This window comes from Tenrec ecaudatus, chromosome 15, assembly GCF_050624435.1.
Source record: "Tenrec ecaudatus isolate mTenEca1 chromosome 15, mTenEca1.hap1, whole genome shotgun sequence".
Taxonomy (NCBI): domain Eukaryota; kingdom Metazoa; phylum Chordata; class Mammalia; order Afrosoricida; family Tenrecidae; genus Tenrec; species Tenrec ecaudatus.
In genome coordinates, this window is record NC_134544.1 from 67767996 (window position 1) to 67793119 (window position 25124).

At 41.8% G+C, this 25124-nt stretch overlaps 1 long non-coding RNA gene across 3 annotated transcripts in view; it reads left to right on the forward strand.

The window, feature by feature from the left end:
• The first annotated feature begins 288 nt into the window (after positions 1–288).
• LOC142427430 (uncharacterized) overlaps positions 289–25124 on the forward strand; it is a 66580-nt gene continuing 41744 nt past the window's right edge. For all 3 annotated transcript variants that reach the window (XR_012780052.1, XR_012780053.1, XR_012780051.1), the window contains exons 1-2: positions 289–420; positions 715–757. This is a non-coding gene — a long non-coding RNA (uncharacterized LOC142427430). The remainder of the gene's footprint in view (positions 421–714; positions 758–25124) is intronic.

The window sequence follows — 25124 nt, forward strand, 5'->3', positions numbered from 1 at the left end:
ACTCCCTCTGCAAAGGGCCAAATTACTGGTGCCTCAGCCATTGTTATCTGAGTCTTTGCCGCTGGAGTTTCAGCCACAGGTGTGGGCCCTTTGGCGTGGACCGCCTCTCTCCTCTCTGGCTCCTCCCCGAGCCCCGCCCCAAGCCGGCCAGGCCCCGCCCACCCCCTCACCAGGCGCCTGTGCTGGCATCTCAGCAGAAATGGGCGGGGAAAGAGCTGCCTTGAGAGGAAGTGAAGGCAGACCCCTACCCCTCTCTGACCCCGCCAGCTCCTCCCACCCCGGGTCACGCCCAGACAGGGCCGGAAGTGGCGGTGTCTTATTCTGAACTGCAACTCACTGCAAGGATTCCACTGTTGGTGCTCTGCTTGGGGTGCCAGAGAAGCGCCCACAGCCTGAGCACCCTGTTGCCGGCGCTCCCAGGTGGGAGGCTCTGGGCTCCGGGACATGTATGTGGGCGGAGGCTGTTTTAGTCCAGCTGACTAGGGTGCAAGCGCCCTTTCTCTCCCCCAGGAACCCTGCCAGCGCTTCTCTTGGTGAGAGGTGGGCGGGTGTCCCCAAGGCCGGTCCTATTTCCCTGCTTTCAGATTGGTTGTGGTTCATGGTGGGAGTCCCTGTTGGAGAAAGGGGATCCCGGCTGGGGTTTGGGGCTTCGGGGTTCCCTGATTCTCTCTTTGCGGGTCTCCTAACCCCCCTCCCTTGTTTCCTTCCGCACAGTGATGCCTCCTCCCGAGACTCCTTGCGCCTCCTCAGCTCAAAGGTGAGCCCGGGATCTTGTTCTGCTGACCTCTCTCTGGACCCGACCAGAGTCTGTTCTAGGCGCAAGATCTCTTGCTGGTCCGTGACAGAAACGTCTTCCCTGGCTTTAAAATATTGGTGGCCGCCCTTTCTTCTTACTCTTTGTTTTTATTTCTATCTATATATTACTAAGGTTTTTAAAATCATTCCCATTTCATTTCCTTTCTATTCTTTATTGTTTCTGTTGGGTTCAGTTTGTGAAGCACAAAAGGAGTGGATGCCTAGAGATGAAATAACATGCGAGTGTCTGTAAGGATGCCTGGGTGGGGTCGGGGTGGGTCGCTGGCGGAGTTGGGGAGGGTGAGGGGACTTGGGGAGTAAGAATGAAGGATTGAGGGGACTGAACACTACAACCGAAGGTGACTAATAAGTCTGCTTAAAGGCGATTTAATCATAGTGGGAAAATAGACGATGTGAAATCGATTGTGGTAATGATTGTGGAATGCTTAAGATGGCTGAATTGTGGGATTATGTGGGATATGTGGATTAAGTGCCCCAAAACATGTTAAAAAGAAAGAAAGATGCTCTCCATCACAAAAGTAATCTAACTAAACTATGCACAGAAGAATCAAAAACCAAACTGAAACAAAGGAACCAAAAACAAGGTAATGTTAAGGTGTTCAACCTCTATTTGGGGGATGAAACTGGAAGTGACCCTGAAATGGGCCCTTGGCGTTTGAATGTTGTGAGGCTGAAGGACAATTTATTTGGGGCTGGTGTAGTGGGCGTTGGCCCTGGGGCCCTTGGCCAAGGCGCCTCTGCCAGCTGTCCAGGCAGCAGCAGGCTCATGGTCACCAGGATGTCGCAGGCTGTGATGGTGGAGTAGTTTGGAATGTGCCAGTTGAGATGCCTGGTCGGCGATGTGCCCAAAGGTGTCTTTGATCAACGAGTGCACAACGCTCATGGCCCTGAACGAGATACTGGAGTCTGAGTGGACCTACTGGAGCATCTTGTGCACATAACACACAGTAGGTCTCCTTGCCGCTGCATTGGCATTTCTTGCTGTGCTCCCTTTGAGCCTTAGCTGCAGCCTCCTTGGGACTCCTCCCTGGAGCAGGCAGGGACTTAGCAGGGTCAGGTGGGTTGTTTGACTGGGACGGTACACCTGGTAAAGGTAATGTAGGTGTCCTAAGGCGAGTTGAGGGAGGACAGAAACCTCCCCTGGAGCAGAAATTGTTGAAGCTCACTGGATCTTGATTTTTAGTAGGAATTTAGACCATGAAAGAAGGACCTCTAGATCCCTCTGACCTGTTGGGGTTTCAGCAGGAAGTGTTGGAAAAGTTACCACAGGGATAACTGGCTTGTGGTGGCCAAGTGTTCATAGTGATGTCACTTTTTAATCCTTCAATGTCGGATGATTTGATCTAATCTTCCTTGTAAGATGGGGGTGGAGGGGTGAGGGGCAGGAGTAGAGGAGGGAGGACAGGAGAGAGGAAGGAGGTGAGAGGGAATGATTGGAGCTGCCTCCACACTCCCTGATCGCCCCTAGCCTTGAACCCCGGGCAGCCACATGCTGGAAAAGGTGTGTAGGCCAGCCACTGAGTGGGGACTTGTTTTTCTCGACACTACCTAGGTGGTCAATGAGGAGGTCCTGTTAGGAAAATGGGTTGGAGATGCTCACATTGTGCACTTGTGTGTCAGCATGCCGTTTGGATCCCTGGCCCGCTGTCGGCACTCTCCCACCCTGGGGTCCCCAGGCTTTCCCACCTGTCTCACAAACTTGAATAGTTGAGTTGGATCCCATTTTATTTTTGTAGATCTTATCATTGTTTCAAAATGTTTCACACACACAAAAATCTATTTTCAATTTCATTATTTATGTGATTTTGGTGTGTACATAAGTGCATGTGTGTGTACCATACACATGTTTTTGTAGTATCCTTTTTGATAACAACTAAGGATGTTTACCAGTAGTTTTGTTAGGGCAAAATGTGTGCTACCTGCTAACTGCATATATAAATCTCCTAGTACTGCTTTTGCCCATTTTAGCCCTGCAGGCAGGCTGGCCGGCTCTCCCTGCTCTCTGGCAAACAGCATCACCTCCTCCTCCTCTTGTGTTTTAGAAGGGTATAGGTGTGTTTGAAAGATGGTCAGCATCTTAATATGTAAGGGTTAATGGTTTGGGAGTTGGAGATTAGCAGTTTATCATTAGGGATTTAAGTACCAAGTATTTTTGTGTGTTGAAATGTTGCCTAGAACATTTTAACATTTACTACCTATATATAGTATTTATGACCTATTTGGCAACTTTTAAAAAATTGAATAAATCTTTTTATTGGGGCTCATACAACCCTTATCACAATGCATAAATATATCAATTGAGTAAAGCACCCTTATACATTAGTTGCCCTCGTTATTCTCAAAATTCTCCTTCCACTTGGGTTCCTGGAATCAGCTCGTTTTCCTTTTTATCCCTTCCCTTCCCTCCCCGCTCTCCCCTCCCCCATGAACCCTTAATAGTTTATAAATTATTATGTTATCTTATACTTCCAGGCCTCTCCCCTCACCCACCTTCCCATTGCCCATCCCCCAGAGATTAGAGGAAGGTGATCACACAATGATGGTTTTTGTTCTTGGTGTCTGCCACCTGGTCCGTTCAACACCTTGTATTCGCTTAGGTTGCGCACTTCTCTGTGGGCTTTGTTGTTTCCGAGCTAGATGGCCGCTTGTTTGCCTTCAATTGGCAACTTTTTTACATGACATCTTCAATTTATGATGAATAAGGAATTTTCTTTTCTTCTTTTTGGAAGTCATTTTCTTCTTTTTATTAATTCTTTTTTTCTGATCAATCTAGCTAGTATCATTTTTAATATGAGTGGTGAAAATGGATATGTATGTTTATCCTGATTCTGCGATGGGGTGAACTTTTTTCTCTTTCTCTTACATGTGACATTTTCAAAGTTTTTTTTACAAGAATGTATATTAGCATATTGAGTTTTACCTATTTCATGTTAGATTTGTAGTTGTTTTTTTTTTAACATGAAAAGCTTTTTACTTTGTTTATTATTCATTCTGTGTCAATTTAGATAATTGACTTTTCCCCCATCACTAGGCATATTTGAGTGTTCATTTTCTTGTGTTAAATCAATTCTGGGATGAATTAGAATTAATCTTGATGCATGCTTATTTTAATATATTGTCTGACTCAGTTTCCTATTTTAAAAATAACTTTTTCATTCAGATCCATTATCAACACTCGTCTATATTTTTCTTAAAATATCGTCATCTGACATGGGTATCAGGTTATTTCTTGTCTCATAGAAAATGTTACTAAGTGCTCTAAAAACTATTGTTATGTTGGAACCCAATAAGTTGAACTTAAGCAACAAAACAGTAAAAAAAGTGCTTATTAATCTTATGTGAATACTCTAGCTGCCAGAATTTTTAGTTTTCATCTATCTTACAGTTAGGCTGGAAGTTTCTCAAGAAATTTTATTTTGATTCAATTGATTATAGACCTTCTAAGCATCCTGCAATCCAGTGAGTAATTATTGTCAGTCTCTTGCTCTGCTGGATCCTCTGAACTTCCAGCTGAACCCTCAGTGTACAGGACTGCATGATTTACAGTTTCCTAGACAGACAAATAGCTGCTCACCACTTAGTGAGTGTGTTGTTTTAGACTAGAGCCCATGTTCCTGAAAGTACTCTGCCACCTGGCATGCTGTGAGGCCCTTAGAGAACTGCCTTCAGCTCACCAAAAGAATGGACTAATGAGGGGTGGAAATGCCTCAGTGATTTTGTTGTCACCTTGTTTGTTCCAACTTTTTTTAACTGAAGAAACCTTTTCCCTTTTTTTCATGAGAGAAATAATATCTTTTGTAAACATAACACACTAATGTCTTTGTGTTTGCGCTGGGTGTATATTTGTGGTTTCTGAGACTGTTGTCATATCAGCTGTCATTGAGTCAGTGCCATCTCACTGGGACCCATTGCACAACAGAACAAAACATTGCACTCTCCTGTGCCATCCTCATAATTGAGGATGAACGCATGTTTTTAAAAAATTTATTTATTTTAACTCATTTTATCATGGGCTTGTACAGCTTGTATTACAATCCATGCATATATCAATTGTGTTACACACATTTGTACATGTTGCTATCATCACTTTCAAAACATTTTCTTTCTACTTGAGCGCTGTATCAGCTCATTTTATTCTTCCCTCATGAAGCCCTGATAAATTATAATTTTTTATTGCTTTTTCGTGTCTTATACTGTCTGATGTCTCCCTTCACCCACTTTTCTGTTGTCCATCCCCCTGAGAAGGGGTTATATGTAGATCATTGTGTTCATTTCCCCTTTCACCCCTCACCTACCCCTTACTCTCCTGGTATTGCCACTCTGATTATTGGTCCTGATGGGTTTATCTGCCCTTGATTCCCTGTGTTTCTAGCTCTTTTCGGTACCCATGTGCATTCTCTGGTCTAGCCAGTTTCGTACAGTAGATTTGGGGTCATGATTGTGGGGTGGGGGGAGCACTAAACAACTAGAGAAAAGTTGTATGTTTCATAGGTGTTATACTGAACCCTAACTGGCTCATCCTTGTGACCCATTCTGATAGGTTAGTTTATTGTGCCAACCTGGCTCATAGGAACATGGTATAAATAATGTTGCAGTTTGATTGGAGGGCAAAGAGATAAATGGCTAGGCAAACCGTGCCTCTCTCTCTCTTGCACTCTTCTCATCAGATCAGGGTGCGCCTGCTAGTTCTCTGCCACAACTTGTGAGCTACACTAAGTGTTGGCCTAACAACCTGTGGATCATGTCGCTAGAGCTTGAGGTTCCTTTGAGAAGTGCTTCATCATGTTGCTGATGTATGCATCACTTGAGCTTGGGACTGTTGGATCCTATCTTCTTGCTCTTTGTTGATGATCTGCCCTTTGTTTGCTGCCTGTGTCCAGACTGCCTGCATTGCCGTACATAAGACTCACCTGTCTGCTTCCTTGACCTTGGACCCAGTGGCCCTCATGAGTTGAAGGACTTCCAGTATATTAAATGTTTCACGGAAGTGAGTTGAACTGAGCACTCTGGACAGCTGTGTGAACAAATTAGCTGCTATATTCTTTTGTGCTTTATATGTCTATCCATTATATAGAATATATAATAATATATAATGATTATATATAATGGTTTTATATATAATGATTATATATTGTATATGTAATAGATGTATGTATGCACATATCTATATATATTCACAAGTGTCCTGGTTTTGTTTCTGTGTAACACACCCTACTGTAAGGGGGTGTCCAATTGCCTACAGATGGACTTTGGGTCTCACTCCACACTACCCCTCTTTCAAATTGATAGGATTTTTTGTTCTGTGTCTCTGATGCCAGATTCCTGATCCTATTGACACCTCATGATCACACAGGCTTGTGTGCTTCTTCCATGAGGACTTTGTAGCTTCTCAGTTTGATGGCCTTTAGGACCCCAGAAGCTATATCTTTTGATAGCCAGGAAGCATCAACTTTCTTCACCATATTTGCTTCTGCACCATTTTGTCTTAATCGATAGTGTCAGGAAGCTGAGCATCATGGAATGCCAGGTTATTAGAACAAAGTCTTCTTTCATTGAGAGAGTACTGGGGTAGAGGTCCAATGTCTATCTGCTACTTTTATACTTAAAATTTAAATATATTTACATAGATATGTTACCCTTTTGTCATATATATGTGTACATATGTAAATGACTGTATTTAGAACTCTATAAATGCCCTTTGTCTCCTACTTCTTTCCTCTATTTCCTTTTACTTTCCTCTTGTCCCACTATCATGTTTGGCCTTCATCAGTTTTCAGTAATTCCTCTCATTACATTGCCCTTGATCACGCCCTACCAGGAATCCTACACTCTCCTCAACGTCGATTTTAGATCACTTGTTGTGCCCTTGACCCCAGGCTTACAGCCACTTCCTTTCCCCCACTTCCTTGTTTCCTTTATCCCCCCCCCCCAGAACCATCAGCCCCATTGTTGTCTCCTCTGGTGTGTTTATCCTGCCAATCTTATCTAGATAGACATGCGGAGACAATAATAAGCACAGAAACAAGACAGAGCAAAATAACAACAACAAAAAAGGAAGCAACCACCGGAAAAAAAGAGAAAAGACTTAAGAATCATTCCAGGTTTGTTCGTTGATCATTAGGAGTATTTTACTGTTGGTTGAGTCTGATGTGGTACCATGCCTTGGCCACTCAGTCTGTTTTTTTGTATTTCCCGGGCACTTCATTGCTTTGCTCCTCTTGCTGCTCTGTTGCATGCCCTTAGAGTTTTGCCCCAGTGTGGTGAAGTCAGATCGAGCACATTTCCCACAGTGTGCCACAGTGTTGTCCCTCATAGCGCTGTGGGTCATTAAGGGATGCCGTGTCTTGTGATTGGGATGGCCCTATGGTCCTCTCTGTGCATTAGGCAATTTGAGCAGGAATATCATTCTTCGGGTTTGGTGAACCATTTGTCGCAGTCACTTTGTTAATCCATTTGGTAGTGGGATTCATGTTTTTCACTGCCCGTCATCTTTACCAAACAAAATATCCTTTTCGAGGAATGATCTTTTCTGATATATGTCCAAAGTATATAATATGAACTCTCACCATCCTTGCCTCTAAGTAGCACTCTGACATTACATCTTCCAAAACAGACTTGTTTGTCCTTTGCATGTCCATGGTATGTGGGACATTCTTGTCCAGAACTACAATTCTAATATATTCATTCTTCTTCAGCCTTCCTTTGTTCATTTTTCAAATGCACAAGAGTCAATTGACAATAGCCTGCTTTGGTCAGGTGAAACCAGTCCTCCAGGTAATATCTTTTCCTTTCAATACTCTAAAGAGGCATTGTTCAGCAGATTTATCTAATGCAATGATTGATCTCTTGACTGTTATACTTTCAGTATTCAGGATATTTGTTTGTTTGGTTTTTTTTTTTTGGTTTTTTTTTATTATTTTTTATTTTTTAACAAATTATTGGGGCTGATACAATTCTTTTCACAGTTCATACATATACATACATCAATTGTATAAAGCACATCTGTACAGTCTTTGCCCTAATCATTTTTTTCTCCTCTTTTCTTCTTTTACATTTTATTAGGGACTCCAACAACTCTTACCACAATCCATACATATACATATATCAATTGTATAAAGCACACCCATACATTCCCTGTCCCAATCATTCTCAAGGCATTTGCTCTTCACTTAAGCCCCTTGCATCAGGTCCTCTTTTTTTTCCCCCCCTCCCTCCCTTTTCCCCCCTCCCTCATATGCCCTTGGTAATTTATACCTCATTATTTTGTCATATCTTGCCCTATTTGGGGTCTCCCTTCCCCCCTTCTCTGCTGTCCCTCTCCCAGGGAAGAGGTCACATGTGGCTCCTTGTAATCAGTTCCCCCTTTCCAACCCACTCACCCTCCACTCTCCCAGCATCGTCCCTCACGCCCTTGGTCCTGGAGGTATCATCCACCCTGGATTCCCTGTATCTCCAACCCTCACATGTACCAGTGCACAGCCTCTGTCCTATCCAGCCCTGCAAGGTAGAATTCGGATCATGGTAGTTGGGGGGAGGAAGCATCCAGGATCTGGGGGAAAGCTGTGTTCTTCATCGATACTACCTCACACCCTAATTAACCCATCTCCTTTCCTAAGCCCCTCTATGAGGGGATCTCCATTGGCCGACACTTGGGCCTTGGGTCTCCACTCTGCACTTCCCCCTTCATTTAATATAATATATATATACGCATACATATATACATATACACATAAATACACATACATACACACACTTATATCTTTTTTTTTTTTTGCATGATGCCTTATATCTGGTCCCTTTGGCACCTCGTGATCGCACTGGCCGGTGTGCTTCTTCCTTTGGTCTTTTTTCTATACACCAACCAATTTTTTTTCTGGAAGGAGTTAAAATTTACTCAAGCTTTAGATTAAGAATTTTGATCAAGGAGGGGCTGTCGGAGCCAGCTCAGGAGTCAAACCGTCCTGAAAGAGGGGGAATGATTATTAGGGTAAAAAGAAGAGATTAAAAGTATTGGGAGGGCAACAGTGAATACTGAAGCTTCGGGTTTGTTTTACATACTCCTTTTATCCATGCAGAAACAACCCGGGGTTTATTATCTCATTGTTAAGCAAGCACATTTGCTACACATAGCAATTTTGTCTTCTGCCAAGGCAGACATCCCTGAGAAAATTAAACAACGTATCTTCCCAGACTTTGCATACTTTCTTGTTCTTTTTTTTTGTTGTTGTTCTTGTTCTTAACAGTATGTTCAAAACGTAAAGTCACAGAAGAAATCAGCAAACACTGACACATAGTTCATGAGACTTATCAGCTGTTTCAAAGCTGAGTCTTAATGGCCTTCAACAGCCCCTGCTTTTTTATTTACTGAAGACGTCTTTACTCAAAACGTCAGCAGATCACTGTGTCTGTCTTAGGTTGTGAAGTCCTGAAATCGCCCTTACCCGTCATCAGTCACTGTCTGCAGGAGACTATGACCTGTCTTAGGTTGGAATACTCAGACTCGATTTTACCCGTCTGACTAACCAGCCTCTGCCTTATACTCCTGTTTGGGGAGGGAGTGAAGTATGCAGGTGTACTTCCTGTAATTTTGTTCCTAAAGCCAATAATTCAACCATAACCTTGTGCAGTATCATAGGGAGTATGCATAAGATAAACAATACACACACTCCCGCTGTGACTAGAGAAAAAGCATGTGAGGTAGGCCTCTGAGATTTCCTAACGAAGGGAAAGAATCTTGAAAATGCTGGAGCCAATCCTCAGCAACCTTGTCGACATCAAAATAAAGAGACTTAGCATCTTTTATGGCTAATATTTCTTGATGGAGTTGTAATCAATCTAAAGACTCATTAGCATTGTGCCAAGTACCTTGAAGATGATTCTACACTTTAATCCAGCTATACTGACTGTTAGTGTACTATTTAGGTGTAACACAGATCCATGTATGTACAGCATGGCACTGTAGACTAGACCTGGCCTTAAGCCCCTGCACCTCGTCTCCTAAATACATGACCATGTCATAAAGAGCATTTACTTTTTGTTCTAACTTCCTGTCTATATCTTCTTGAGTACCCAAAACATTAGTCACATCTTTGGATAATTCATTTCCACAGTGGGCAGTTTGTAAGATTTGTGAAAGTACAATTGCTGCAGTAGTAGCAGTAGCAACTAAACTTAATATAGCTAAAATACTTGCTATAAGCAAACCTACAAAACACTTAAATCTGGTTGATGCTTTTTCAGTCTCTTCTAATACCTGTAACCCTCTTTCTGAATACCAAGGCCCAGTAATATTCACTGGCAGCATAACAAAAGAAGGTTGATATAAAATGGCGATGACAATACCTTCAGGGGACCAGGTAATACAATTAGACAAATTGCAGTTATTACAAGACCTGTTAAACTTAGAGTCATCATGATCTATAGTAATATTCCCTGCCAAAAGTACATAAGGCGATGGTACGCAGGCAGTAACATTTCCCTGTGGTCTGGAGGTAGGGCCCATAAGCTTCATGTCCCCCTAAGCAGCCCCTATTTTCCACCACTGAGTTTGTGGAAAACCCAAATCTGACCACCAAAGCCCTGCAGACAGCCCCTTTTCCCATTTGGCAGTGTTTTTTTTTTTTTTTGAGTATTGTCCTGGTTGACAGACCAATCGATGATATATCTCTCTTTTGTGACGTTATACCTGATGGGCTTGTCTGTGAGACACGATCTCCACAATATGGTTTTATTATTCTTTTGAATCTCTAGTCTACATGAGGAAAAAGACTGTGGAGTGGGTGGAATAACATTTCCTTCACTTTGTACAGGGAGGGCGTGAGTCATTAACCCACATCTTGATTTCCAGACCTTCCCAGACAGCAGGAAGTAAGAGTGGTGGATCAGAAACTTAAGCCTAGTACTTCTCACTGAGCCATGTCCCCAGAAGCACTCTGAGGCAAATTACCATCTGCATGGTTTGCAAACTGCACCAACCATTCAGGCAGCCCCCATGCTCCATCAGCATCCTGTGTAAAAACCCAAACATGCCCTCCTCCCCATATTAATAGCGGGTTGGGGCCATTCCTCCAGGCAAAACAAGCCAATGATATCTCTTCATAGGCTCTTTGAAGTTGGTGGAAGGGACACTAAAGGCAAATCTTTTACAATATTTTGGATCCAAGGGCGTGGTATAAAAACAATCTTTTAAATCTAAAATGATCTTATATGTATTGGCTGGAATAGCAGAGGGGGAAGGGAGCCCAGCCTGCAGGGCTCCCATAAGTTCCATAGTATCATTAACCCTCCTTTACTGTTTTTCCTTACAAAGCAGCTGCTATCGCAAGCCCCTGAGTAAAGAAAGGTTCAATGTCTGAGCATAGTCTGATATAATCGGACAGGTTGCCCTTTTTTCCAAAAGGTCTCAGCGCTGCCTGGCAGGCAGTATTTGCATTTTCAAAAGCCAATTGTTTCCATTCTGCGGCGGGAAGCACCTCGAAGGAAAGTGTATCTAATAAAGATTGAGTAAAAGAGGCAGTTGGGCCATATTGAGCACAAGCAACCTTGAGTTCTTTTAGCTGTTTGAAAGGAATAGGAGTAAGCCCTCTCCAATAGTTTGTGTTATTTTTCATCAGTTAACCTTATGTAGAGAGCTTGAACCCCATTCTCTGGGCAAAGATGATGGAAGATAAGTCATCCTTTTCCTTGATCCATCTCATTTACCTTTAAACTTCTGCATTCACGTTGGCTCTTGGCATCACCCATGTACCTACAACTAGACATCCTTTGAGTGTAGCGTGCATTCTTTTACAAAGGCTTTATCATTGCCATCCATAAACACAAGAGCTTCAGAGAGGAGAAAATAAACATCCCTCTGGGCCTGTTTCCTAGTTAAGGATGTCTCTGCATTGACTAGTTCACCTCTAGGATTTGCTGTTCATGTCCTTCTGTTTCTTATTGTCCACTTTAAAAAGAAGTTTCACGGATTAGCGTACTCTGCTGTGCATATTACTATGGGCCTCTAATGGATTCCCCCATGCTTAGTAATTTCTTAACACTCAATAAAGTATTTTATTCAAGGAGATGTGAGCTCATAAAGTTTGAAGAGCTCACATGGGTTGGACTGAACACACGCAAGCAGGAAACTCACATAATGGCATTTGTGTTTTAACAGTCATATTAACATACACATGCCTACTATGAACAAATCAGCACATATACTAGAACTAACAAATCTTCATACAATACCCTCAGATTAATAAATATACATGCATTTACTTAAGAAAAAAACCCACAAAGACACACTAAAATATACTAGAATTATAATAATAGAATCAATGCAGAACAGACTACAAGTTCTGTCACATAGTATAACATATTAAGGCACAGAGTAGTTCATGTGTACTAGCACATACAAAAAAACAGACAAAGTGCATACAAGAATATACACACTGAGCTACAAGAATGTGGAGGTGTGTGGCAGAGACATTTTCTCTGCAGGTAGAGGAAATAGGTACCTAATTTAACTAATCCTTCTTAGGCTCCTCTACATTTCTCCCCTGAGGGTCCCTGTTATCTGTGGGCTTGAGTGACCCCTGAGCCCCGCCCTCTCCCTGTATGGGTGTATGTGTCTGGGTTCCCATAGCCTTTCCCTCTGTGTTTGCCTGACTCAGAAATATGTGATCATAACTACAGCAGTCACAGTACTGATTGACAGAAAATCAGTCCCTGGGCATGTCTCTAGAGAAGGATATTCTGACAGAACTTGAAGGGAACCTGTGGGTGCCCTGTACAGAATAGGATGCTTATAGCCCATGCAAAAGGAGACATAGGGCAGGAAGGGAGGTGAGGTCTGTGGAGGCATGTTGAGACTAAGCATAAAATGTGTCTTATCTCCCTTTTCCTACTCTTGTATCAATATGCACAACTGCTAAATTAAACAGCCTTTGGAGAAAAAAACACTGACTCTCAAATTAGCCTGTGGTGGACAAGGACAGACAGGAGCTGTGAATGAATAAAATGAATGAACTCAGAGAAGAAAGTCTCCATTTGGATGAATGGAGAGAGGTGACTTGATCTAGGATTGGGCTACTGGTGGTAAGTTCATGTAGTATGTTGTGTGGAAATATATATATATATATACACACACACACACACATACAAAGATAATAAAGTGAGATCCTTTGCACAGCAGGGACTGTTATCCCGAGGAAGGAGGGAATACAGGAGGGTTATTGAAAGCAAGGGATAAAGTTTTTGATGAAGCCGATGATTTGAACAGAATTTGTCCTAGATGCAGGAATTACCAATTACATGGGAAATTTGAGACAATTCAAGGGAAAAACGAAACAAGCTAAATTTGAAATCATCCTATCATCAGAGGGAGATTGGGTGAGTGTTTCAGAAAGACGGGAGGAGATGCACTGATTCCCTGAGGGATGCTGAGAAGGAGAAGAATCCCCAGACACAACAGGAAGCCAGTAGTGAAGCTCCATTTGGACCTGCTCCTGGGTCTGAGTCCTGTGCTCTGCAGATCCTGAGGGGTTCCTGCAGCCTAACCTCTTCCACTAGGGTACATTCATGTCTGGGTTAACTCTGACTTCTCCTCACTGTGTGCGTTGGTCTGGGTAGACTAGAGAAACCAATCCATAGACACACGTATGTTGTGTATAAGAGATTTAATATAAAGGGCAATTGTACATTTAGAAAGCATCTTAACCCCAGTTAGGGCCAAGCCCATAAGTCCATTATTAGCCCATGTGTCGGATACCAATGTATAAATTCCTCTTCATACTTATGAAATACATGCAATGATCCAGAATGCAAGATGGTCACAGGCCAGTGGGCAGAAAGTCTTTGGATCCAGTGGCATTGTAAGCTTTTCAGCGGAGACGGGTCTCTACATGTCTTCTCCAGAACCCAGGGCTGCATGGGGTAGGTCCATGTGGCTTCTATTCAGGGATGTCTCACAGAGAGTCACCCTTGTCAGTAGGGTGTCTCCCAGGGATTAGAGAGTCTCTCTTCCACCTCCAAGATGGAATACGGGATTTCCCAGAATTCTCAGAAGGCCATGCCCACGCAGAGGCTTCATTGGCTATGATCCAATTGACAGACTCCAACCCTTCCCTCTTTATCCTCTGAAGTCCCAAATTCACACCAGATTATGTAACTACCATACCGTGCATCTTTTGCACAGAAATACAAAACTGTGTCCTTGAAGTTCAGGTTGTCCATTTGAAGTTATAGTATGTCCTTACCATTGTCTTTGGAGATGGTGAATTGGCCCTTCGGAGAGTCCTACCAACACTATTCATGTATGAAACCCACTGCCGCCCCTTCTCTGGGGCTAGGCAGATCCAGTGTATATTATAAATACAGGCAATGAATGCAGAGACTGTACGGGAGAATATCAGAGAAGCCTCCGACTGCCTCAAGTCTCCCTCAGATGCCATAGCTCCACCTCACACTGGACACCTGTAAACACACAGACATCCTGATCCTGAAAATCATATTTACTGCCTCTCACTCATGCCCCCTCATGCACACTTTCTCTGCATCAAAGCATCTTTTGAAATTCCAAAAAGGAAAATTGAGCTCAATAGAGATTCCATTGTGACTTGATTTGTTCAGTCTTGAATGGGGGTACCTTGGAATTCCAGAGGTGGAGCAACTGTCCAAGAGCTTCAGAGTTGGGACTTGGATGGTTTTCCTCAGCAGGGGAGGGGTCTATTTGCATACCTTCTGCCTATATAGTCATAAGTAATGTTGAATGACTTCTAAGAGAGTCACTCCAAGAGTAGATAAGAATGTTCTAGATATCTTGGAAAGCCCTGCGTGTGGGGTTCATTATGCAGTGTGCAGCTAAATGCAAGGTCAGTCATTCTAAATCTCCAATGGCTCTGCAGGGGGAAGAATTCTCTACACACCCATGAAGATTTATAGACTCAGAAGCCTACAAGGGCAGCCCTATTCTATAGGGTTGTTAAGAGAAAGAATTGACTTAATGGAAATGTCAACCTACAGTTAGAGACAGTGCCTTGAAATGTGCCCTCCTCCTCTCCACCCCTTAAGTGTGGTGCTTATTCATTTCTTGATGCAGTTAAATAAATATTCCCCTAGAAATATATATTTAATCTGACACAAGCTTCCCTTGTCTAATTCTCTTTTAAATTATCTTTTGGAAAAGAAAATTCATATGCTAAAAGTAAAACCCTCCCCAGCCCCTTCTAGACCTTCCCTTAATTGTCCCCTTGAGCTGAATATGACAGCGGCTCCTGAGTCTCGCTCCTTCCCTGCAGGTTTGTCTTGCCTTGAATCAAGCTTGCCTTCCCTTCACAAATCTTTTGCACACCAAGAATTTTAAGGTACTGAGTTAAACTTAGAAGTTCTGTAGATGCTGAAGGTCTCTACATACCCAGAGAAGCCAATGCTGTCTGTGAATTTGCATAACACATCGGGACGTTTCCAGGGCATCTTCCAAAAACTAGAGGAAGTCTCCCATGCTTGAGGAGTTGATTGTGCTCTCCAAAATCTAGGTATTATGCTTTACAATACTAATGCTTTCTTTTTTATTAAATACTTTTATTGGGGGCTCTTAGGGCTCTTATCACAATTCATGCATTCATCCATTGTCAAGCACATTTGTACATATGCTGCCATCATCATTTTCAAAGCGTTTGCTTTGTACTGGAGCCCTTGATATCAGTTCCTCATTTTCCCCTCCCTCTCCCACTCTCCCTCTTTCATGAACCTTGATAAATTATAAATTATGATTTTCATATTTTGCATTGTCTGCTGTCTCACTTCACCTACTTTTCTGCTGTTTGTCCCACTGGGAGGGAGTTCTATGTCAATCCTTGTGATTGATTTCCTCTTTCTACTCCCACCTTCCCATTACTCTCTTGATATCTCTATTCTCATTGTTGGTTCTGAGCGGTTTATCTGTCCTGGATTCCCTGTGTTGTGAGATCTTATCTGTAGCAGTGTAAATATTCTGGTCTACTAAGATTTATAAGGTAGGATTGAGGCCATGATAGTGGGGGGAGAAGCATTAAAGAACTAGAGGAAAGTTGTTTGTTTCATCGGTGCTGTAGTGCACCCTGACTGGCTCTTCTCTTTCTTGTGACCTTTCTGTAAGGAGATGTCCAATTGTCTATAGATGGGCTTTGGGTCTCCACTGCACACTCTTCTTCATTCACAAAGATATTATTTTGTTCTGGGTCTTTGATATCTGATACATGATCACGTGTACACCTCATGATCATACAGGCTGGTGTGCAAAGAATGTACAGACGTGCTTTATACAATTGATGTATGTATATTTATGGATTGTGATAAGAGTTTTATGAGCCCCTAATAAAATGTAAAAAAAATAATTTGACAAATCCTGGTTAAAGGATATGTTTTTCTCAAGAGAATAATTACCTATTAAAATAATAAATATTGACAAAAATAATATACAACTGTCAATTATTTCAGAAATGGTAAAATCAGGTTTGGTTTGGTTTTCTCTTCACAGGAGATACTTGGGCTGGGATTCACACACATACAATTTCAACCTAAAGTAATTTGGAAAAAATAATTAGGATGGAGAGAAACTGATTGTGTTGAGTGAAGCACATGGAGGTCAGAATTTAACGGCATAGAGAGACTACCAGTCCTTCTGGGATTGATTTCAACTTGTCCCAAGTGTGATTTCTTTCTCCCCTGTCTTCTGAGGAAGAATATGGGCTTTTAATTTTTAGGATCTGCCCTCCAGGAAAATAAGAGACATGCGAACCTAGTTGCTGAAGGTTCCTTGAAGTGGTCTTCCACATGGGTGAATTGGAAAACTCCAGACACAAGAGCAAAGAAACACTTGGCACCCCCTGCACCTGCTCCTGTGGCAAAGATTGTGTCCCATGTACCCTGAGCTCCCTCTGCTGCCCAATTAGGGTTGTGATGCTTGAGATGTTTGACCATTAAGCCTTCATTGTGTCTCCTAGTACGTTTCCTACATTTTACATGTCAGTGTCCTCAGGTTTCAGATTGTTAAAACACATGCAGCTGGTTGAGCTATAGTGGTTGCAATGCATCAATATGTGAAAACTGAGTTGTTGCTAAGACTCATCACAAGGCTTCTGTGCCACCTAACACAGGTCGTGTTTCCCAGAGCCTTTTAGATCTAGAAACATTGATATTTTCAGACCTGGAAGCTAGACATAGCACTTTGAGACATAGCACATAGCTTTCCCAACTCATGACTGGTCTGTAGCAGCTCTACCTGCACGATCACACCTAGGAATACGGGGGGAAATATAATTTAAAACCATTCTAAGATGAAAAGAACTGCTTTTGACATGAAGGTGCTTACAGGGTAGGACATTCATGTCACCAAGAAGAATCCAGAAGGGTGTCACCTCCACAGGCATCTCTGATTAACATGGTAAGGATGAAGGCCTAAGATACCTGACTTTCATGTGTGACTTGGAGCTCTGTTACCATATTTTACTGTAGGCGATCCACGTGTGCTGTGCTTGTGGAAGCAGAAAGAGGATGGCTCTGAGGAGGAGCAGTAATGGCCTCTAGAGGGGATTTTCCTGACCTGTGTTCTGTGAGGTCAATCTCTACCCTTCATCATTTGTACTGACTGTGGACAAACAATTTCTTCCTGAAAACCATGGGTAGATTTGTAGAAATGCAGACAGTTGGCCTGAGGTGTGAGCCATAATGAAGGGAATTCCTGGGGATACTATTTTCCTAGGAATGTTCCACTTTCTCTCTGGGCAGCCCAGTTCTACCCTTAGGACAAGGGTAGCCCATGAGATGTGCAGGCTGTTGAGTTAAAGTGGAAGGTAAAATGATGAACATTTCTGAGCATCCACTTCAAAACAAAACACTTTTATTAGAACTTTCCCCCTTATATAATTCAATACTTCAACCATATCAAGAAGAGTTGTATAATCTTTACCACAGTCAATTATAGAACAATTTCTCCCCCTCTGTAATTATTATTCATGTAATATATTTCACATACTTGCAAAACTGTATGCAACAAAACTTTCACCGATTCAACGCCTTCTACATGTGTAATTCAGTGCCATTGAGTATTCTTTTCAGGTTGTACAACCATTATTTTTATCCCCCTGCATATTGTTTCACTGCAGTTAAACTTAATTTAATGCCCCCCCTAAGCCAAATCTCTTCCCACTTCACACATGGTAACCATAGATCGTTTTCTTTCTTTCTTTCTCTCTTTCTTTCTTTCTTTCTTTCTTTCTTTCTTTCTTTCTTTCTTTCTTTCTCTTTCTTTCCTTCCTCCCTCCCTCCCTTCTTTCCTTCCTTCCTTTTCTTTCTTTTCTTTCTTTCTTTCTTTCTTTCTCTTTCTTTCCTTCCTCCCTTCTTTCCTTCCTTCCTTTTCTTCCTTTTCTTTCTTTTTCTTTCTTTCTTTCTTTCTTTCTTTCTTTCTTTCTTTCTTTCTTTCTTTCTTTCTTTCTTTCTTTCTTTCTTTCTTTCTTTCTTTCTTTCTTTTCCTGATATAACATTCACATTTCCATACTTAAAACACTTCTAAAAAAAATTTGTATGCCCATTTTCAAAATAAGCTTAATGCTCCCTCCTGCTTCACAGATCCACTGATTACTCCTCCCCCTTCCATATAAACCATTGCCTCAGTTATGGTCTCTATTCATCCACTCCTTTACTTCCAAACTTGGAGATAATAACAAAAACAATTAAAAACAAAGATATAATTAAACATAAAGAAAAATTATAATGACATAAAGATACAAATAAGAGTAGAGTACAAAACAAATAGAGAAGGTACCTACTTCGCTTTTCCTGTCCTGCTCTTTATCTGCCTCCATGGTTGCTGTGGTAGTTGTATAATCTGCTGTCAATTTGAGACTTAAGATGAAGGGATGGAGTTTAGTCTGTCAATCTGGGTGCAGTTTGATGACATCATTTGGAGGCACTGAGGAGAAAAATAGCTCGCTGGAGGCAGGACACAGTCTCATGCCCTATGAGACATTCCTGTCAACAATGCACAAGGAGCTACGCTAGAGCCCTGGAGCTGAAGGAGCCACGTGGAGACTCTTAACAGCTTTGAGATGTTTCCACCCATCTCCACTGGATCCACAAGACTTTGCACCCACTGGCATGTGCTCTTCATGCATTCGGCATCATTGCATGTGTTGCATGAGTCTGAAGAATTTATAGTCTGGTGTCAGATATCTGGGCTAATATCAGACTTATGGACTTGAACTGGACTGGGCGGTTATGCCTTCTTAATGTACAATTTCTCTGTGATATAAAGTTCTCTCTTGTACACATATGAATGTCTGTGAATTTTTTTCCCTAGTCCACCCAGACTAACATAGTTGTGGAGTTTCACATGTTCACTTTCCAGGCACTAGTTAGAGGTGCCCATGGTATATGACAGGATTTAGCTAGATCCATCCTCTAGGTGATCATATTCTGGGTACAGGATCTTAACATGGCTCTGCTCAATACTTACCTTCATTGAAAAATCAATGAAGATAGGGGCATTACAGCAAAGTGGGGTGAAGAAAGCAGATGGTACCAGGCTATCAATTATCTGGGATCTAAATGGCTTGTCTTCAAGCAGCCATCTAAGTCAGGTGTCAAGGAAGTCCACAATGAAGAAGCACACCAGCATGTGTGACCCAAAGATAGTGACAATTCAAATGTGATGAAGGAAAAACCTTCAGAGCTCAAATTATGAACATCCAATTTGTCGAAGGGTAGGTGAACAGTGAGAACTCAAAAAAATCCATCTGAAGAATATTTAGTCATATTAAACCTCTGGCAGATCCCCTTGAAAAGCTTTACTCTCAGACAGAGATAACTGCGAACTTGATCACGGTGGATCAGACCATGGCATAATATGACAATTGGTCAGTTGACCTACCTCTCGATCCAACCTGTACTTGCTCTAAGGTAAAGCATTTCTCACTTGTTCCATGACAGGATTTTTTTTTTTTTGCTGAACTTTAAAATATTGATGGTAGTCTTTCCTTCTTTATTCTTCATTTTCATTTTTATCTTTATATTATTATTATTTTCATCTTGCTGTTTTATTTTGGTTTTGTTTTTTGTTGTTTCTATTGGGTTTCAAAGTTTGTAAAGCACAGAAGGCGCGGATCCCTAGAGACAATAACTGATGCAATGGTCTATAGGGCCCTAGGGGAGTAGAGGAGTAGGAAGGGTGAGGAACTTTCGGGAGCAAACAATGAATGTGGGAGGGGGAGAGAACCAAAGAATTCATTATTATATATATGCATATATACATATAGTACAACATTTTAAACATCTATGTAAATGAATACTATTTTTAAAAAACATTTTATTAGGGACTCAGACAACTCTTATGACAATCCATACTTACATTAATTGTATAAAGCACATCTGTACATTCTTTGCCCTCATCATTTTCAAAGCTCCCTCCTCCCTCATGTTCCCTTGACAATTTATAAATTATTATTTTGTCATATCTTGCCCAGTTCAGAGTCTCCCTTCACCCCCTTTTCTGTTGTCTGTCCCCCAGGGAGGAGGTCACATGTAGAGCCTTGTAATCGGTTCCCTCTTTCCAACCTACTCACCCTCTACCCTGCCAGTATCACCCCTCACACCCTGGTCCTGAAGGTATCATCCTCCCTGGATTCCCTGTGCCTCCAGCTCCTATCTGCACCAGTGTACATCCTCTGCTCTATCCAGACTTGCAAGGTAGAATTTGGATCATGGTAGTGGGGTGGGGTGGGGTGGAGGGAGGGGTGGAAGCATTTATGAACTGGAGGAAAGCTGTATTCTTCATCAGTGTTATATCACACCCTGACTGACTCAAGTCCTCCCCTAGACCGCTCTGCAAGGGGATCTACAGTGGCCAACAAATGGGCTTAGGGTCACCACTCTGCACTTTCCCCTTCATTCACTCTGGTAAGATTTTTTTTTTCTTATGATGCCTATACCTGATCCCTTCCACACCTCTTGATGACACAGGCTGGTGTGCTTCTTCCATGTGGGCTTTGTTGCTTCTGAGTTAGATAGCCGTTTGTTTACCTTCAAGCCTTTAAGACCCCAGACACTATCTCTTTTGATAGCCGGCACCATCAGCTTTGTTCACCACATTTGCATATGCACCTGTTTGTCCTCGGTGATTGTATCATGGAGGTATGCACCCAATTATAAAGATTTTTTTGTTCTTTGATGCCTGATATGTGAATATTATATACATCTATTTTTAAAACTATATAAAAACAAACAAAGCTTGACCAATGGTTACCATGGGTGAAGGTGAAATGGTTGTTGCTTAGGGGGAATTCAGTTTATATTATTGGTGATGGGATAATTTTGAAAAGGATATCAATAATGGTTGTAAACATGAAAAGTATCATCAAAGATACTCAATTGTACATATAACAGTGGTTGAATTGGAGAATGTTTTCTTGTGTACATTTTGCCAAAAATGTAATGATATGAACAAAAGGAAGAAAAAATTTAATCGATAGTGATGATGATTGTATGCCCCCCACTTTTTTTAAAAAAAAGAAGCATCTTTATTAATACAGTATTTATTTGTCTCTGTCAAACCTTGAGCCAATTATTTTCCCCAGGCTGTCCGGGGAGGTGCAGGGAAGGGAAATTTTGGGCAGAGAGACTTGGGACAGAGAAATGTGGGGGGTAGATATGGCTCCTTCACATGGCAAAAAGGATGAGGAAGGCCACCATCAGGCAGAAAAGCCCGAGGGCCTTCGAGAAGGCAAAGCCCAGGATGGCATAGGAGAAGAGCGGCTGCTTCAGAGAAGGGTTCCTGGCATAAGCAAGGATGAGGCTCCCAAACCCAGTCCCAATGCGGGCTCCAGAGATGCCACTCCAACTGTGGCAGCCCCAATGAGCTTGGCTGCTGTGTCAATGTCCTTTGAGATATGCTGGTTTGGAAGCTGTGACTAGGGATCAATCAAGTCAGGGAATGTAGGGATGCCAAGCTGCTGAAGCGCTCTTCTGTCAGTGTCTAGGATGTTTCTGCGCCACAGATGGGACACCTCATCAGCTGGGAGGCATTCCTGACCAAGGGATGAGTGGAGAAGAATTTGGCACTGGCAAAAATTTTTAGGGGATGAGGGGTAGTGGCAGGCAAGCTGCTCCTACTGCAGAGAAAATCAAGACAGGTATATGCCTCTTCTTGATATGATTGAATTATATCATGTGCATGAAATTCCAATAAAACTGTTTTAGAAAAGAAACAGAAGATCATCTGTTACTTACACAGACCCTCATTGAAGGGCTTTGGTTAACAGGCTCATGGCCCAGTGCCTGTCTTTGTGAATAACATTCTATTAGCACACAGCTATGCCCTTTTCTCTTTCCTGCTGTTGTTTTCACAATCAGTAAGGTTGAATAATTGTCTCCAAGTCTATATGACCAATGGAATAATCAATTATAGTTTTCAGAGGTCTTTTTGAAAAAAGAAATTTACTGACCCCTGATCTAGGGGAAGAATCTGGATGAAAAACAGCAAGGCTTGATGAAAAACATAATTCTAAACTATGAAGATTGTTTGACAGGATATAATATTTTTTAAAAATAACTGATAGATAAGTAAGAACTACCAATCCTAATGGGACAGTCATGACTTGCCTAGCTGTTAAATGAAAATTCAGTCATTCAGACCCACGAACTGCTGTGTGGGAGAATTTGTGGTGGAATAATCTCATAAGGAAATACAGGCTTGGAAATCTTGTAGGAGCAGTTCTAGTCTGTCCTCTAGGATTACTATGACTTGGAACTGATCAATGTCAACAGAATTTTAGTTTGGGTGAAAGCAACTTTTTACAATATATTGTACTTGAATAAATGACACCACGTTTCAAACCACCAACTTTACAGCCATTAATTGAGGCCTTAACGGTTAGCACTCCACTGAGTCTTCCTGAAAGATATTCAGACTGTGGCAGTTACATGATCTCCTGTGAACCTGCGAAGGGGTGCAGTCTAGCCTGTCAATCAGGTCATGCCTTAATGACCTCATTTGGAGGTGCAAAGGAGATGAATAGCTCACTGAAGGCTAGATACACTCTCTCCCTGTGAGGCATTGTTGTTGACAAGCCACATGGAGCTATGCTAATGGCAGCCAGAACCTTGGAGCTGGAGGAGTCACGTGGAGGCCCACGCCAGCAGTAAGATGCTTCTAATGCCACTGGATCCACAAGACTTTCCACCCACTAACCTGTGATTTTCTTGCACCTGGCATTGTATCATGTATTGCATGAGTCTGAAGAGGAATTTACAGAATGGTATCAGACATATGGGCGAATATTGGCCTTATGGGTTTAATCTGCACTGGACTGGTGTGTTTTCTCAATATACCGTTGCTCTTTATATAAAGCTTTTTCCTATACACATAGGAGTGTCTATGAATTTGTTTCTCCAGTCCACCAGGACTAAAACACTGACCTTCTCAAAATACACACTGATCACCCCTGGAAAATTTCTACTCCCTATGGGACAAGCTCATTTTGGTTGGTTGTTTTTCTCTCTATGAGAATGTTTTATTTTCTTACAATACAACTTTGAATTCACAGATATTAAGGGTAGGAACTGAATCATAAAAAGAAAACAAAACATAAATTCCCGTGTGAAATAGTGAGATGAAGAACCCTGGATCACAATAGAGATCCAGACTAGAAACTCCCTCTCCAAATGCACATGATCCAGAATCATTCCTTCTGTTCATGCCCTTACAGAGCCCTGCAACACAGCTCCCTCCCTGCATAGGAGGTTTGTGTCTGTACTCACTTTGACTTCTCTCTGTGTTTCTTCCCCACCATTATACATGGACGTGTGATTGACTTTTAGACTGTCCTTTCGCTGATACGGTGTGTTCTTGGCAATGTCTCTGGAGATGGTAAACCACCTTTCATGGAATCTGTACAATATGTGATATCAACAGTACTAATAAGACACCCTGCAGGCCTGGAACTTGGCTCATACAGGTCATGGAAAAGTTACTAAATGTAAATCCAGAGTTTGCACATTAGAATCTCAAAAATGTCTTATGCTCCCTCAAGTTTCCTTCAGACTCAACCAGTTGCACATTGCAATTGCCATTTTCAAACAAAATATATGCCGGTCATGAAAGCGATCACACATGTCAACTGTGTGCAACTCATACCCACTCACACACACTTGCTCTCAATAGCATTACTTATTAAAATAGCTGCCTGAAAAACCCAGCTTAGTACAGACTCCATGATGATTTTGTGTTCATACAAATTTCAGAACAGCGACTCTTGTAGATTATGGTACTGAGGATCTTCTCCAAGAACTGTTTTGTTGGGATTGGGGTGTTTTTTTTATCAGCATAAGGAGGGCCTTTATTTGCATATGCTTCTCCTAGAGAGAATGAGCCTGATTCACAGATAAAGCAGTCACAAAACCCCATGCTTCAATCCCTGAGCGTTTCACCTCTGAGAGTTTCCCCAAGAAGAGGAAGAAACTGACATATTGGCAATGAGGCCTATTTTCCCAGGTGTATTAAATCAGAATAAGAGCTAAATTTGAGTAAATACATCATGAGACTATATCCAATGGACTATGTGCAGATTTGCATGTGAGTGGTAACTTTGTAATAAAGTTTAAAAGGGGTCAATCTGAGATGAGAATGTTGGCTGCTTCCTCATAGAACACATTCCCTTCCGTGACTTCTCCATTCTTCAAGAACAAGGCCTATTCTTTCAGGCCACAGAAAGTGATGAAGAAGATGGTTGAGGAGGGAGACACAAATTAAGTTTGAGAACAGCTTTGGGAATAAAGGCAGTAGTCCTCTCCTCTCAGGGACTTATATCTTTCTAAGATACTCAGAACAAAACCAAGAGCATTTAAATTGTCAGATACACATTTTCTCTCTGCAATAGATTATGTAAAATTAGATATTCAAATATTTGAAGGTCAGCTAAATCTAGAAATCTCATTGAATTCAGCCAAAAATAGCTCCCATTCAATGTGTGCTGTAAATAGGAGTGGCTTTTGTAAGTCACTAAGAAGGAAGAACTTTTCTTTGACAACTACACTCCTACATCTACTCAAGAGTTATTCTAGTGTGGAAAGAGTACATGCAACACTAAAAAAATTACCTTTGACACAGGAAGACATGTAGTATCCACAAAGTCATCATTAATAAAGTTATTCACACCTAATCTTACATTTCATACAGGATCTTATACCAAAATAGCTGAAATTCTTCACTTAAGGTTGTGTGTCAATGGATACTGGGAATGTTACCGGTATCAAACAACAAAATACTAGCAAAGCCACTAGGAGGAGGATGAGCTCAT